Genomic DNA, 15,922 nt, shown 5'->3' with positions numbered 1-15,922 from the left:
TTCCAAATAGATCATTAAGGTGTAGTGGTTTTTTGAATGAACTTCCATTTTTAATTTTATACAACTTCCATTTTTATTTTTATTCCGCTTCCATTTTTATTTAGTTTCCTTTTCTATTCAATTTCCTTTTTTATTTAATTTGGAAATAGGTCGTTAAGGTGTAGTGGTTTCTTGAATGAACATCCACGTTTAATTTTATGCAGTTTCCGTTTCTATTTTTATTCAACTTCTATTTTTATTCAATTTCCTTTTTTATTTAATTTCCAAATAGAACGTTAAGGTGTAGTGGTTTCTTGAATGAACTTCCATGTTTAATTTTATGCTTGTACGGGAAAGAAATAAACCTTCTCGTATAATCCTGTTGATCAAGTCTGCGCTCCTCCGTACGTCGTCACTTTATCACCTGAAAATACAAACGTGAGCTAGCCGGCGGGTGTGTGCCGGAAACCTCTCCGATGCCTAAGTCAGCACAATAGACAAGTAGACAAAAGCTCTGTGTATTCAAGAAGCAAAATTGTGTTACCTCTCCATAGGTGATGTTTGTGAGCTTTATAGGTTTCATGTGGCATAATCCTAGTAGGACTCTTACTCCTCCATGTAGAGTCCTCCTAGGATTCTTACTCCTGAAAGACAATGCTTATCCTTTAACACCCCCTTCACTGCTTAAACCAAGTGAGATGGTTTTACCATGGCTGAACTACCATACGACCGAAATAAACATGACTCTGCTTAGCTGTAGAATTGGCCGAACTATACTTAATTCGGCTCTTCCCTCTACAACTCTTACTTCGGCTTCTCATGTATAACCCATGGCGTGGTTAGACCAAACTAACATGTTACGACCGGTCTAACTCCGAAGTACCGTTAGACCGATCTTAGTTCTATCTTCCGTCGGACCGGACTATCTTCACGGCCTTAGGACCGGACTAACTTGAAAATATCCACACGACCGGAGTAACTTACAAGGCCATTTTACTCGGCCCTTTGTACTGCAGCTCATAACGGCCCATTACCCAGCTCGGCCCAATTTTCATATAAATTACCCTCTCAATTGCCCCTTAATTCCATCTGCGCAGCATGATAGGGATTACCTGTTTTATCAGCCGAGCTATGGTTTTTCAGCCTTTCCAGCCGAGCTAAAAACCCTTTAGCCTATCCAACCGAGCTAAATTCACACCGGGCCCTGGTTGTCCGGTCAAAACATCTCTTCAATCACAGCAACTGAAACGCTTCCCTTTCCAATGACACGTGGCAGGCTCTGATTGGCTGGGGACAGCTGTCACGCCACCCTCGTACTCCGAAAAATTTGAACAGTTCCCGCTTTTTCTCTTTCGTCCCTTCTTTTACACAAAACACCTTCTATATTTTGGATTAACCACTCTATTATTACATCTCTTCTCTCTCCATCCTGTGTTCTTGCTGTTCTTCCGTTGCACTTGAAGAGACTGTGACTTTGTTGCTATTTTTTCCATCTTCAGTGTTTCTACGTCTTCGTTTGGTAAGTAACTGGAATCTGTCTATCTTTCTTTGCTTTCATTTACTTCAATGTAGTTTGTTTCGTGTGTTTTTGCAAAACATATTCTTTCCATTTGCTTTGCCCTGTACTTTTCTGGAAAAACTTCATAAGAACCACTTGAATCTATGAAACCTGTAGAACACTGATTTTGATCCAAAATAACCACATAACCGAACTAACATACTGTTTGTGCTATGCGTAGATCTGTCCGGATCATAACCGAACTAAAAACTTGTGAATATATCAGTAGTCTTAGTAAGTCACCATCTTCTGGTTGACTTTAGCTGAGATAAAATGTATCGAACTAAGTCTGAAATTAGTATAACGGAACCATATGCCTCCGACCGAGCTAGGTCTTTGGGGCTAAGCCAGCTTTATTAGTTTTGAACCGAACTAAGAAAGCTACCCCTAGAAGCTCAACCGAGGTATCGGGTGTCTAGTTTGAAACTGAGATAGAACCCATAGTGCCACGTAGCCGACGTAGGACTTCAATTTTCTTTTGCTTTGAATTTGTAGCATAGCCTAATGATCTGTGCTTAACACCTTTGTTCTTCACTTTGCAGACTTAGGTTGCCCAGGCACTCCTCTGCGCGCTCAACCGAGCTACTGAGCACAATTTTTTGACCGAACTAACTTATTCATAATTTATATAATAAATGGGGAAGTATAGGTTCCGAGTAGAGACACCAGGTGGTATGGCCGAATTCCGAAGGGATTATGGCATACCTGATGATGTACACCTTACCCTAGCCAAAAAAGTGTCACACCCTAGGGAAATGAAGGCTTTGTCCCCTTCACCCTCTTATCCATAATAGAAATCGGACTACGATTTCCAGTCCAACCCTTGATTTGTGAGTTTCTTAGGCAGACTAGACTATGCCCAACCCAACTATCCACCAATTCATACCGTATAATAATGGGGATAGCCGAACTAAACCGCCAAGCCGGTCTCAACCTCGGTCTTGCCGAAATATTCCACCAATATTCCTTAGGATCAAAAGAAGATGGGTGGGTCTACTATTTAAGAATACGGCGTCGCCGAGAGAAGATAATAAAAGATACACTCGATAAAGATTTAAATGATGACGATTTCTTCTGGGTGTCTGGGAATTTGAAGATCATCAAGCCCAAATTCCTGGCCGACGTATAAACTGGAAAAATGAAATCCCCGGTATAACTTACTTCGGCTATACGCATGCTTTCGTTTTACTTCAGTTTCTGATTTCACAACCGATCTAATAGTCATTCTTTTGCAGACTCAGCCCATCTTGCATCCTTGTACAATTACCCCAACCTGAACACACTCCGAGCCGCATTACGTTTTGAAGAAAGGAGTTGGGCTAAGCTGTTAAATTTTGAGCCGACCTACAGATACAGCGGTCGCCGAAAAGCCAGAGTGACCGATTTCCTTCTTGAAGATGCACCAGAACCGGACCCAACCTTGCCCGAAATCAGACTAATCCCACTAACCGTCGAAGAAGAGATGGCAAAGAGAAGCAGAGTCAGGGCCTTTCTGACCGAAACAAATAGGCCCGAAGTACCTGAACCAAGCCAGGCTCAAGAGACCGTTGTTGCCCTTCCCTCTCAATAACCTTCTTCCTCCCGCCGAGCTAAACGCGCTCGAACTTCCCAGACCGAACAACGTCTAGTTGACGAGGACGAGACCATCCTTCCACCGAGCCACCCTCCAAGTCCACAATCGAAGCCCTCGGACCGAGCTGCCTCAAAGTGGGCACCAAAACTGAAATTCCAAAATCGAGATATTCAAGACACCGATTCAGTGGTTGTTGAGAAGGACCACTTGATGGCATTTAACCTTGCCAAGAGTGTCTGCCTTCCAGCAGACATGGAACACCACCAAAACCTGACCGAGCTAAGGGCCATCTGATCGGCCACTAAATCCACGATCCTGGTAAGATGCCCCTCTTGTCTCTCAAATTTTTCCAACTTTCAGTTCGGTTTTGTCATTGATTTCCTCCCATTCATTTCAGTCTCTTTAGAAGAGCCAAATTGCCCATCAAAAGGTATTGGAGCTCAGGAAGACGGCTAGGCAAGCCATGGCAGAGGCGGAAGAAAGAGCCACTGAACTGAAGGAGTCACGCCAAAAAATGACCGAGCTAGAGGCTGAGGTGGCTCGTCTAACCGGACTAGTTACCTCGGCTAAAGCCGATAAACAGAAGTCGTTGGCCATGATGAAGGACAAGTACCTTCGAGAGCTAGTCAAGCTTAAAGGGAAAAAGGATGCTGAGATTGCCGAACTGAAAAAGAAGGCTGAAGACGCTGAGTTGAAGGGCTTTAAGGATGGCGATGCTGCATACGTCCAACAGTGTGAAGCCGCGAAGGACTTGTTCTTCAAGTGCGGCTGGAGGGATGCTGTGGAGCAGCTCGGTTGTGGCCCCGACACCGAGGTCTTCAACGCTGCTCAGTACTTTATTCCGGCCACACTGTCGGAGTATGCAGCCGATCTACAAAAGTAGTTCCTTGAAGAGTCTGACGACGATGAGGCAGAGAATGCGCCAACTGGCACTCCGGCAGTGAACGAGCAAGGCAACGGTCAACCAGCTCGGTTGGAGCCAACGTTTGAAGACCTAACTGTTGTGCCACCGACTGACACCGTGTTGCCAGTTGCTACTGAGACTGTCCTTCCATCTGTAACCGGAGTGCAAGTTGATATTGACGCCGATCTTGAAGACCTTTTCAACTGATTCTGTAATTTTTTTGTTTTTCTTTTGACTTGTAACCGGGCTGCGGCCCCTCTTTTGTACCTGTTCTTGACTTTAATGAAAATCTTCTTTTGTGCTCAACTGTCATTCCGGGTTTGATTTGTATGCTTGCACTTGTAATGTCTTCTACTACTCCAACTGTTATCTCGGTTTACATTTTATGCTTGCTTTCTAACTGCGACTTGAACGAAATACAATATTTTTCGGCTGAGATAATTTATACCGGCCTTAACCGTGCTGCCTGACTAACCTTACTAGCCAACCACTCTTCTGCCGATATAATTACTTCGGCTGAAGAGTAACAAAAGTTTGTTTAATCCAGCCAACCACTTTTCAGTCATACACTTACTTCGGCTGAAGAGTAACAAAAGTTGGTTTAATACAGCCAACCACTCTTCAGCCATACACTTACTTCGGCTGAAGAGTAACAACAGTTGGTTTAATCCAGCCAACCACTCTTTAGCCATGCACTTACTTCGGCTGAAGAGTAACAACAATTGGTTTAATCCAGCCAACCACTCTTCAGCCATGCATTTACTTCGGCTGAAGAGTAACAACAGTTGGTTTAATCCAGCCAACCTCTAAGTTTTTCCAGCCAACTTAGAATAAAATGTTTGGTTATTGCGACCAAACGTCCTGTAGCCTGGATCCTTATCCTAGGCTTAGGAGGGGTGTTGGTTTAATCCAGCCAACCTCTAAGTTAGTTTTTCCAGCCAACTTAGAATGAAATGTTTACAAAGCTCCTGACTTACTAAGACTATCGTCTATTGAAAACAACCATACTGAAAAAGAATCGGCTTGTTTTGTTAAAAAAAAGGGAAAATTACATATTCTTAAAAAGAGGAACTAAAAATAAAATAACTTGAGATTGGCCGTGTTCCATGGCCAGGGGATTGCTTTGCTGTCCTCATCTTCTAAGTGGTATGCCCCTTTGCCTGCTAATCCAACCACTTTGTAAGGTCCTTCCCAATTAGGCCTTAGCTTGCCATCTCCTGGTAGTAATGTATTTCCCATTACTCTGCGCAGTACCCAATCTCCAACCTTGAATTGTCTTGGATGAACCGTTTTATTGTATGTCCTGGATAACTCTTGTTGATACGAGGCAATGTGAACTAGTGCTCTTTCTCTTCTTTCTTCCGCAAGGTCGAGTTCCAAAGTTATAGCCTCGCCATTTAAGTCAGGATCAAAATTTTCGCTTCGAATTGTGGGGAGACCAACTTCCAATGGGATCACTGCTTCCATGCCATAAGCTAAGGAGAATGGTGTTTCTCCAGTTGATCGTCGTGGCGTAGTACGGTAAGCCCATAAAACATGAGGGAGTTCCTCCGCCCACTTGCCTTTAGTTTTTTCTAACCGTTTCTTCAGTCCATCCAATACTACCTTGTTTGATGCTTTTGCCTGACCATTTGCTTGGGGATATGCCGGCGTAGAATTGTAGAACTCTATCTTGTACTCTTCACAAAAGCCTCTGAAGATTCTGCCGTCGAACTGAGTGTCGTTGACTGAGATTAGGGCTTTTGGTATGCCAAACCGAGTGATGATATTCTGCCAGATGAACTTCTTTACATCTTTTTCTTTGATTGATGCCAATGCTTCTGCTTCCACCCACTTTGTGAAGTAATCTGTTGCTGCGAGAAAGAACTTCCTGTTTCCGGGTGCTGTTGGAAGTGGTCCTACTATGTCCAAGCCCCACATTGCGAAAGGCCATGGACTAGTCAATGGTAGGAGTTCTCTAGCTGGTTGATGTATTTGGTGCACAAATTTCTGGCATTTCTCGCACTTCTTCACATATTTCTCTGAGTCTGCCTGCATGTATGGCCACTAGTATCCTTGCGAAATGGCCCTGTAAGCTAGCGATCTTCCACCTTGATGGCTTCTGCACACCCCTTCGTGTATTTCTATAGCGATCCCGGGTTTACCCTTGTTGTATAGTGATCCGGACATGTGTCCGTGGATGTTGGTAGTGGTTTATTATCTTGTTTACATCCTTTCTTACTTTGTATTTGAGTTATAGGATGTGTTGAGCGGGTTTGTTACAGGTTGGTTGAGTTTAGAAACCAAAACTAGTTGCCCAGATTTTTGGCCTGTACGCTCGAGCGGAGGCCTGGTTCTGCAAAAGTGCTGGGCGAGTGCATTCTGCGCTCGAGCGGGAGGTTGGCCGCTCGAGCGGGAGTCTGTGAGTGGCCGCTCGAGCGGGGTGTTTTACGCTCGAGCGGAGACCTGGGTTAAAGTCCCGAATTTGTGACTCTTTAAATCACTTTTTCACTTTCTTTTCTCTCTCTTACTTTTCCAAAATCACCATTGTTGAGCCTCTCACTCTAGATACTACCTTCTCTCTAGGTTTTGATCTAGTAAGAGTGATTTACTCACCTTTGGCCTTTACAAAAAAGTTGTTGATCGTCGAGGGCTTCATTTTAATCTGAAAATCTCGGGTTTTGGAGCACGTTGGGTTTTGTCGTCTTCTCCTTTGGGACTCCGAATTTGAGGTAGGGATAACCTACTCCTCTCTATGGGTTTTGTCTTTAAATTTTGGTAATTTGAGATGTTGGGTTTGGTTTGGTAATTTGGTGAAAGTTTGGGACTTTTGCGTAATTTTACAAAAGTTGGGGTTTTATTCATAATAAACCTAGATGCATGTTTGGCATGGAAAATGGAATTAATGTTGAATCATTGATGAAAATGGGACCTAAGGGTTGAAATGTTAATTATGGGAATTGACCTAATTACATTGTTTAATTAATTGGGATAATTAATTGAGAGGAATGAAGGAATGAAATGTTGATTGAATATCCATTGTGCATTTATTTTCTGTTTAGAAATAACTGCTTTGGGCTATCGGTGGAGGATAGTCGTGATTGTTGTAGACAATGCTTGATGATTAAGTAAACTGAAACTAATCAATGGAATGTGTCATGGAACTTGACGGTTGATAGAATACATTAAATGTGTGTATTGTGTGATTGTATATAGAACCAATGTGTTTATATGCGTTATGTGTAGAGGAGGAGATAGGGGATGTACTCCGCGGTTTAGGGGAAGATAGGGGATGTACCTCTAAACCGGATAGGTATTTGGAGGAGATAGGGGATGTACTCCGTAGACAGAGCTCATATGCTTGTCTAGAGAAGTGAAGATAGAGCTCATATGCTTATCTTTGTGAAGTGAAGTGTGGATACAGCTTGTATGCTTATCTGTGGATATTGTTGATATACATATCTGTTGTAGAGTGTGGATACAGCTTGTATGCTTATCTGTGGATATTGTTGATATACATATCTGTTGAGAATGTGGATATAGCTTTTATGCTTATCTGAATGTGAGATATAGTTTTTATACATGTCTGTGGAAATGATGATAGAGCTAGCATGCTTATCTGTTGAAAAAGGGAAAATGAAAAGTAATTGGGACTTGTAAGTCGTTGACATAAATATGTAATTTATGTGATTGTATCAGTGTTGACCAACTATCAATTGCTAATGTTTTAGTCATTGTCCATGGTTGGTTTAGTGTATTTCTACTGGGCTGTGGCTCACCCTATATGGGAATATCATTTTCAGGTGCAGGAAGCATGCCACCTCCAAGGACATAGCTGGGAGGCTAGTGGCGGACATAGTTTTGTTGTTGTACTTTTGATGTATTACATGTAATTGCAAGCCAAGGGCTTAATGTGTAAACGAGTTAGAACTCTTTGTTGTAACCAAGTGTTAACTTGGAAAGCTGTAAGCCCGTAGGGCATTTTGTTATGAGATTAACATGTAATACTTATGTAATGGAATTCTAATGAATGATAGAAGGTGGTTAGTTTATCTATCAACGCTCGTCTTATTTGTTGGGTTTAATGTTATTATTTCGAGGGCGTTACAATTTCGAACAAGAATGCTTCCACTTTGCTGGGATGAACACACTTTAGGTAAGGTCCTGAAAATGACTTTTTGTATAATGCCAAAGATGAGGAGAGCCAAAATTGCTGTGACTTCGCTCTTATTCTGTTGGCTTCTTTTTTCTCTTCTGGTAAGATGCCGTCCTTTAAGAACAGGATGATGGGATCCATCCAAAAGGGTCCTAGTTCTGCACAACATACCTCTTCTACTTCGGGGTCTTCAATGCTTGGTCTAGGTAGGTAGTCAATCAATAATGGATGGGGGATGGAAGTATCTGCCATTGAGGCAAAGCCTGCTAGTTCGTCCGCTCTGCTGTTTTCCTCCCTACCAATTTGTTCTATCCTGACCACTTCAAATTTCTTGATCTCTATTCTGACCAATTCTTGGTACTTGGCCATCCTGTCATCCTTTGCTTCATAGTCACCAGAAATTTGGTTTACCACCAGTTGTGAGTCGCTGCAAACCATTAGTTCGGTGGCTTTCATGTAGAATGCCGATTTGAGACCTGCAAGGAGCGCTTCATACTCTGCTTCGTTGTTTAACGCTGGGAAGCCTAGGTTGATTGCCTGCTCCACCACTAGGCCGTCTGGAGAGATGAGGACTATGCCAAGCCCTGCTCCATGCTGGTTGGATGCTCCATTCACGAAGAGCTTCCACATCTCCCCAATGAACAACTTCCAGCAAGTGGAGGGATCAGCAGATGCCTTAGGATCTTCCATGTTGCTGGCGTCTTCTTTAACGTTCATGCTTGTTGTCTGCCCCTTGCTATCTAATTGTTCCAAGCCTTTATTGGTCGATGAGTCCTGCCTTGGCGTAGCACAGTTTGCCTTTTCCTTCCTTGATTTGCCGTGATCTGCCTTTGCGTATGGCTGAGTATCCATTACTAGGGGTTGTGCTATTCCGGCGTCAACTTCCATCTCTAGTGTGGCTGTTTTTGTCAGGTCGATTGGGTAGATGTGATGACTTCCTGGTGTGAATTCTGTGACAAAATCTGCCAATGCTTGAGCTTTTATTGCGGTTCTGGGTTAGAATTTGATGTCGTATTGTCCCAACTCAACTGCTCACTTCAAGATTCGCCCATAAAAATTTGCCCTTTCAAACAAAGCTTTTAATGGAAAGGCTGTGAGGACAACTGTGGTATGGGCGTGAAAGTAATGTGACAACTTCCTTGAGGCCATCATCAAGGCCAGAGCCAGTTTTTCCAGTGGCAGGTACCTTGTTTCGGCTCCCAACAATGTCTTACTGACATAATAGATGGGGAGATGTTGGATTCCCTCCGCACGGACCAACACTGTGCTAATTGCGTGCTGAGAGACTGCTAGGTACAGGAAGAGTTCTTCTCCAAGTACTGGGGTGACAAGCAGTGGTGGGGAGGACATATATTCCTTTAAGCTTTCCAGAGTGTGGTCGCATTCTTCGTCACACTCAAACTTGGCTTTTAGTGCATGGAAGAATGGTCGTAGTCTGTCCGATGATCGGCTTATGAACCGATTGAGCGCAGCTGCCATGCCGGTGAGATACTGCACTTCCTTTATTGAGTTTGGTCTCTCCAAATCCTGGATTGCTTTAATCTGAGAGGGGTCTGCTTCTATACCTCGGTTGGTCACAAGGAATCCCAGGAATTTGCCAGATCCTACTCCGAATGCACACTTGGACGCATTGAGGCGCAACTTGTGCTTCTTCAAGATCTCAAACATTTCGCCTAGGTCTTTAAGATGGTCATTCTCATCCTTGCTCTTGACCACGATGTCGTTGATGTAAGCTTCCATTGTTCTGCCTAACAATGGTTCAATCATCTTGGTGACCATCCGTTGGAATGTCGCCCCCGCGTTCTTTAGGCCAAAGGGCATGACCTTGTAACAGTATAGTCCTCTTGGAGTTGTAAAGGATGTGACCTCCTAGTCTGGTTCATGCATGGCGATTTGGTGGTAGCCTCTGTATGCATCCAGAAAGCTAAGTCGGTTGTGCCCCGCCGTTAGGTCTACCAGTTGATCTATCCGTGGTAGAGGAAAGCTGTCTTTTGGGCACGCCTTGTTGACTGTTTTGTAGTCGACGCAAACACGCCACTTGCCATTCTTCTTTGGCACTACAACTGTGTTGGAGATCCATCTTGGGTAGTACACTTCTCTAATTGCTCCTGCCTCCAGCAGGTGTCCTACTTCTTCTGCCACTATCTCGGCATGATGGAGTGCCGATCGATGGGTGCGTTGAATGATCAGTCTGGCAGATGGGTGGACATTGAGTTGGTGACAGATAAAACTGGGATCAATGCCTGGCATGTCGTACAGTGTCTAAGCAAACACTTCGATATTGGAGGTCAAAAATTCCAAGACCTCTAATCTCTCAGTGCTGGACAATGATGAACCGAGCAAAAAGAACTTATCCGGGTTCTCTTCCTCTATTCTCACCTCTACCAAGTCTTCCACTGCTTTCTGATTAGCTGATTTGCCCACATCTGCGAACAGTTCATCACTCTCAGGCTCTTCCACCGAATGAACATATCCTTTGGCAGCGCGGCTGCCATTCGCCGTGACAAAGCATTGCTTGGACATAATCTGATCTCTATAGACCTCCTCAATCACACCGGTGTCATTGGGGAACCGCATTACTTGGTGGTAGGATGACGCCACCGATCGCATGGCATGCAGCCATGTTCTGCCCAAGATGATGTTATAAGTGGAGGGAACCTTCAATACCCAGAACTCCACTTGTTTCGTCACGCTTCCTGCTCTGACTGGAAGAATTATTTTGCCGACGGGCCATTCTGGCATGGAGTTGAATCCAATTAGGGGAGATACGACAGGTGCCAAGTCTTTGTCCTGTAGCTTCAGTTGTTTAAATGTTTCATAATACATGATTTCACATGAACTACACTGGTCAATCAGAATCCGCTTGACGTCAAAATCCTTGACTCGGAGAGTGACGACCAGGGCATCATTGTGAGGGCAATATATCCGTTCTAAGTCTTTATCTGAAAAGGACATGATGTTTGTGGCCTCTGTTTTCCCTTTCTTGATGGCAGGCTGGGCACTTAGTACTTTTCTTAAGTGTTCAGCCTTTTTGATTGATCCCCTGAGCTCGCATACACGCTCAGGTTCAAAGACTCCATGTATCACATTGATAATTCCTTGAGGTGGGGTGTCGATCGGCATCCCATTGGGGTTATTATGGTCGTCATTTTGGGGGGCTGACTGTGTCCCTCCTTCAATGTATTTATCCAAGTGACCTGCTGCCACCAATTCCTCCAGGTGCTGTCTCAATGGTGTGCAATTCTCAGTGCGGTGCCCCTTTTCTTTGTGGAAGGTGCACCGTGACCTTTCGTCGTAGTCTTTCTGTGCTTCTCCTAGCTTAGCTGGCCACTTGACGAAAGGCTCATCTTTTATTTCGCTCAGAATCCAGTATATCGGTTTCTTGAAGATCGTGGTTATGGCAGTGTGGATTCTTAACCATCTTTTGTTCGGGTCTTCTCCGTTATCTCGTCTGCCACGTCCGTTTCTGTTCGGCCGATCTACTGCATTGACTTTTGCCGAGGTCTTCTTTTCTGGCACTATGGTCGCGCCAGATTTTGCTTTGGCACGTGCGCTATCCTCTTCTACCCTGATGTGCTGATGCACTCTTTCCATCAAGGCTTCCATGGTGAGGGGTGGTGTCATGGTGATTGAGTCCCTTAGTCGGTTCCCGACCGGAAGGCCTCTCTTGTATTGCGCAATGGCGAGATTGGTGAGACAGTCCCCAATCTGGTTGAAGGTCTCCCAGTATCGGCTGTTGTAGGATCTTAGGGTCTCTTTGTCACCCATGTCGATGGAGAGCAGCTGGTCGATCTCCACCGGGGTTTTAGTGTTTGTTCGGAACCTTGTTACGAACGCCTCCGCCAGTTGCGCCCAAGAAGCTATGCTGCCCTCTGGAAGTTTTTCGAACCAAGTCAAGCCTAGGTCGCCAAGGCTAGATGGGAAGAGCATGCACATTAAGACCTCGTTTCGCCTGTATACAGCCATGACCTGGCGAAAGTGACTCAAGTGTGAGTAGGGGTCCGTCTTCCCTTTATATGTAGTGAATTTGGACTGGAGGAAGCCTGATGGTAGGGGCGCGTTTTCAATTGCCGGAACAAAAGGCGAGGTCTGCAGCCTTGCTAATGCCTTGTCCGTTGGTTCGTAGGCAAGGCGCGGTATTGGCATTCCAACCTCGACGCTTCCATGCGTCCGAGGAGCCAACCGCTGTAAGGGAGAAACTTTGTGTGGATCGCGTGCCCTGGCATCCTCCTTGCATCGTGCCTTTTCCTCGAGCACGGTTCGCAAATCGGACGATCGGGGCAACTCCGTCTGTCTGGATCTGGTTTGGTGCGTATGTGAGGGCCAATACATGCTTCCCTTAGTGTACGATCTCTCAGATCTCGTTCTCTCAGACCTGGAGTGACGAGTTCTGGAAGACCTGGATTGAGTATCGTCTGTCCTGAGGCTTCTGCTCTCTGCTTGCGAGGGTGTGGTATTCCTACTATGACTTTCTGAGTGGCGAGGGGGCGTCTTGTTTTTGCGCCCCTCTCTTGTCGCCACCTCTTTTTCCTTCATCTGGCGTTTCAAGGTCTCCATGTCCGCTGCCATCTTCCTTATCAATTCATCTTGCTCCTTCACGCGGTCCTCCAGAGCTTGAGGATCAATCCTCCGCCTTTGCCTGTCGGGACTTTGTGAACGAGAGTGACGGGGGCTGTTAGTCCGCCTCCCCCTAGTATCCCTCCTGGTGTTATGTCGTTGGGACTCCAAATCTGCCATGGAAGGGATAGAAGGTAGTCCTTCACGCCTTGCACCTCCTTCTGGGGTTTGTCCGTCGATGGCGGACTACGGAAAATCTTCATTGTGCGCAATTGTTTCTAAAGAGGAGAAGCTTAATCAAGAGGTTCTGTTCTTGTCTTACTTCCCACAAACGGCGCCAATTGTACGGGAAAGAAATAAACCTTCTCGTATAATCCTGTTGATCAAGTCTGCGCTCCTCCATACGTCGTCGCCTTATCACCTGAAAATACAAACGTGAGCTAGCCGGCGGGTGTGTGCCGGAAACCTCTCCGATGCCTAAGTCAGCACAATAGACAAGTAGACAAAAGCTCTGGGTATTCAGGAAGCAAAATTGTGTTACCTCTCCATAGGTGATGTTTGTGAGCTTTATAGGTTTCATATGACATAATCCTAGTAGGACTCTTACTCCTCCAAGTAGAGTCCTCCTAGGATTCTTACTCCTGAAAGACAATGCTTATCCTTCAACACCCCCCTCACTGCTTAAACCAAGTGAGATGGTTTTACCATGGCCGAACTACCATACGACCGAAATAAACATGACTCTGCTTAGCCGTAGAATTGGCCGAACTATACTTAATTCAGCTCTTCCCTCTACAACTCTTACTTCGGCTTCTCATGTATAACCCATGGCGTGGTTAGACCAAACTAACATGTTACGACCGGTGTAACTCTAAGACCGGTCTAACTCCGAAGTACCGTTAGACCGATCTTAGTTCTATCTTCCGTCGGACCGGACTATCTTCACGGCCTTAGGACCGGACTAACTTGAAAATATCCACACGACCAGAGTAACTTACAAGGCCATTTTACTCGGCCCTTTATACTGCGGCTCATAACGGCCCATTACCCAGCTCGACCCAATTTTCATATAAATTACCCTCTCAATGCAGTTTCCATTTCTATTTTTATTCAACTTCTATTTTTATTCAATTTCCATCTCCATTCAATTTCCATTTTTATTTAATTTCCAAATAGATCGTTAAGGTGTAGTGGTTTCTTGAATGAACTTCGGTTCTTAATTTTATGCAACTTCCATTTTTATTTTTATTCCATTTCCATTTTTATTCAATTTCCTTTTCTATTCAGTTTCCATTTTTATTTAATTTCCAAATAGATCGTTAAGGTATAGTGGTTTCCTGAATGAACTTCCATTTTTAATTTTATGCAACTTCCATTTGTATTTTTATTCCACTTCCATTTTTATTTAGTTTCCTTTTCTACTCAATTTCATTTTTTATTTAATTTCCAAATATATCGTTAAGGTATAGTGGTTTCTTGAATAGGCTTCCATTTTGAATTTTATGCAACTTCTAATTTTGTTTTTATTCAACTTCCATTTTCATTCAAGAAACGACTATACCTGAACGATCTGTTTCGAAATTTAAAAAAAAAAGAAATTAAATAGAAAAACAAATTGAACAAAAATGGAAGTTGAATAAAAATTAAAATGGAAGTTCATTCAAGAAACCACTATACCTTAACGATCAATTTGGAAATTAGAAAAAGTGGAAGTTGAATAGAAAAGTAAATTGAATAAAAATGAAAGTTGAATAAAAGTAAAAATGGATGTTGCATAAAATTAACAACGGAGATTCATTCAAGAAACCACTGTACCATGACAATCTATTTGGAAATTAAATAAAAAAGGAAGTTGAATAGAAAAGGAAATTGAATAAAAAAGGAAGTTGAATAAAAATAAAAATGGAAGTTGCATAAAATTAAATATGGAAGTTCATTTAAGAAACCACTATATGTTAACGATCAATTTGGAAATTAAATAAAAAAAAAGCAAATTGAATAGAAAATGAAATTGAATAAAAATGGAAGTTGAATAAAAATAAAAGTGGAAGTTGCATAAAATTAAAATGGAAGTATATTCAAGTAACCACTATACCTTAACGATCTATTTGGGAATTAAATAAGAAAGGAAATTAAATAGAAAAGGAAATTGAATAAAAATGAAAGTTGAATAAAATTAAAAATGGAAGTTCATTCAAGAAAACACTATACCTTGACGATCTGTTTGGAAATTAAATAAAAAAGGAAATTGAATAAAAATAAAAATGGAAGTCGCATAAAATTAAAAATGGAAGTTCATTGAAAAAACCACTATACCGTAACGATCTATTTGGAAATTAAATAAAAAAGGAAATTGAATAGAAAAGGAAATTGAATGAAAATGGAAGTTGAATAAAAATAAAAATGAAAGTTGCATAAAATTAAAAATGGAAGCTCATTCAAGAAACCATTATTGCTTAACGATCTACATGAAAATTAAATAAAAAAGGAAATTGAATAGAAACGGAAATTGAATAAAAATGGAAGTTGAATAAAAATAAAAATGGAAGTTACATAAAATTAAAAATGGAAGTTCATTCAAGAAACCACTATACATTAACGATCTATATGGAAATTAAAGAAGAAAGCAAATTGAATAGAAGAGGAAATTGAATAAAAATAGAAGTTGAATAAAAATAAAAATGGAAGTTGCATAAAATTAAAATTAGAGCTTCTTTAAGAAACCACTATACCTTAACGATCTATCTGGAAATTAAATAAAAATTGAAATTGAAAAGAAAATGAAAATAAATAAAAATGGAAGTTTCTTCAAGAAATCACTATACCTTAACGATCTATTTTGAAATTAAATAAAATGGGAAGTTGAACAGAAAAAAAATTGAATAAAAATGGTAGTTGAATAAAAATAAAAATGGAAGTTCATTCAAGAAACGACTATACCTTAACCATCTATTTGAAAATTAAATAAAAAATGAAGTTGAATAGAAAATAAAATTGAATAAAAATTAAAGTTCAATAAAAATAGAAATGGAAGTTGCATAAAATTAACAACAAAAGTTCAGTTAAGAAACTACTAGACCTTAACGATATATCTGGAAATTAAATAAAAAAGGAAGTTGAATAGAAAAGGAAAAAGAATAAAAGTGAAAGTTAAATAAAAATAAAAATGGAAGTTCATTCAACAAATCTTATACCTTAACGATCAATTTGGAAATT

This window comes from Camellia sinensis, unplaced genomic scaffold (assembly GCF_055761805.1).
Source record: "Camellia sinensis isolate YWXY unplaced genomic scaffold, ASM5576180v1 Unanchor2, whole genome shotgun sequence".
NCBI lineage: Eukaryota > Viridiplantae > Streptophyta > Magnoliopsida > Ericales > Theaceae > Camellia > Camellia sinensis.
Note: the sequence above shows the minus strand (reverse complement) of the source record.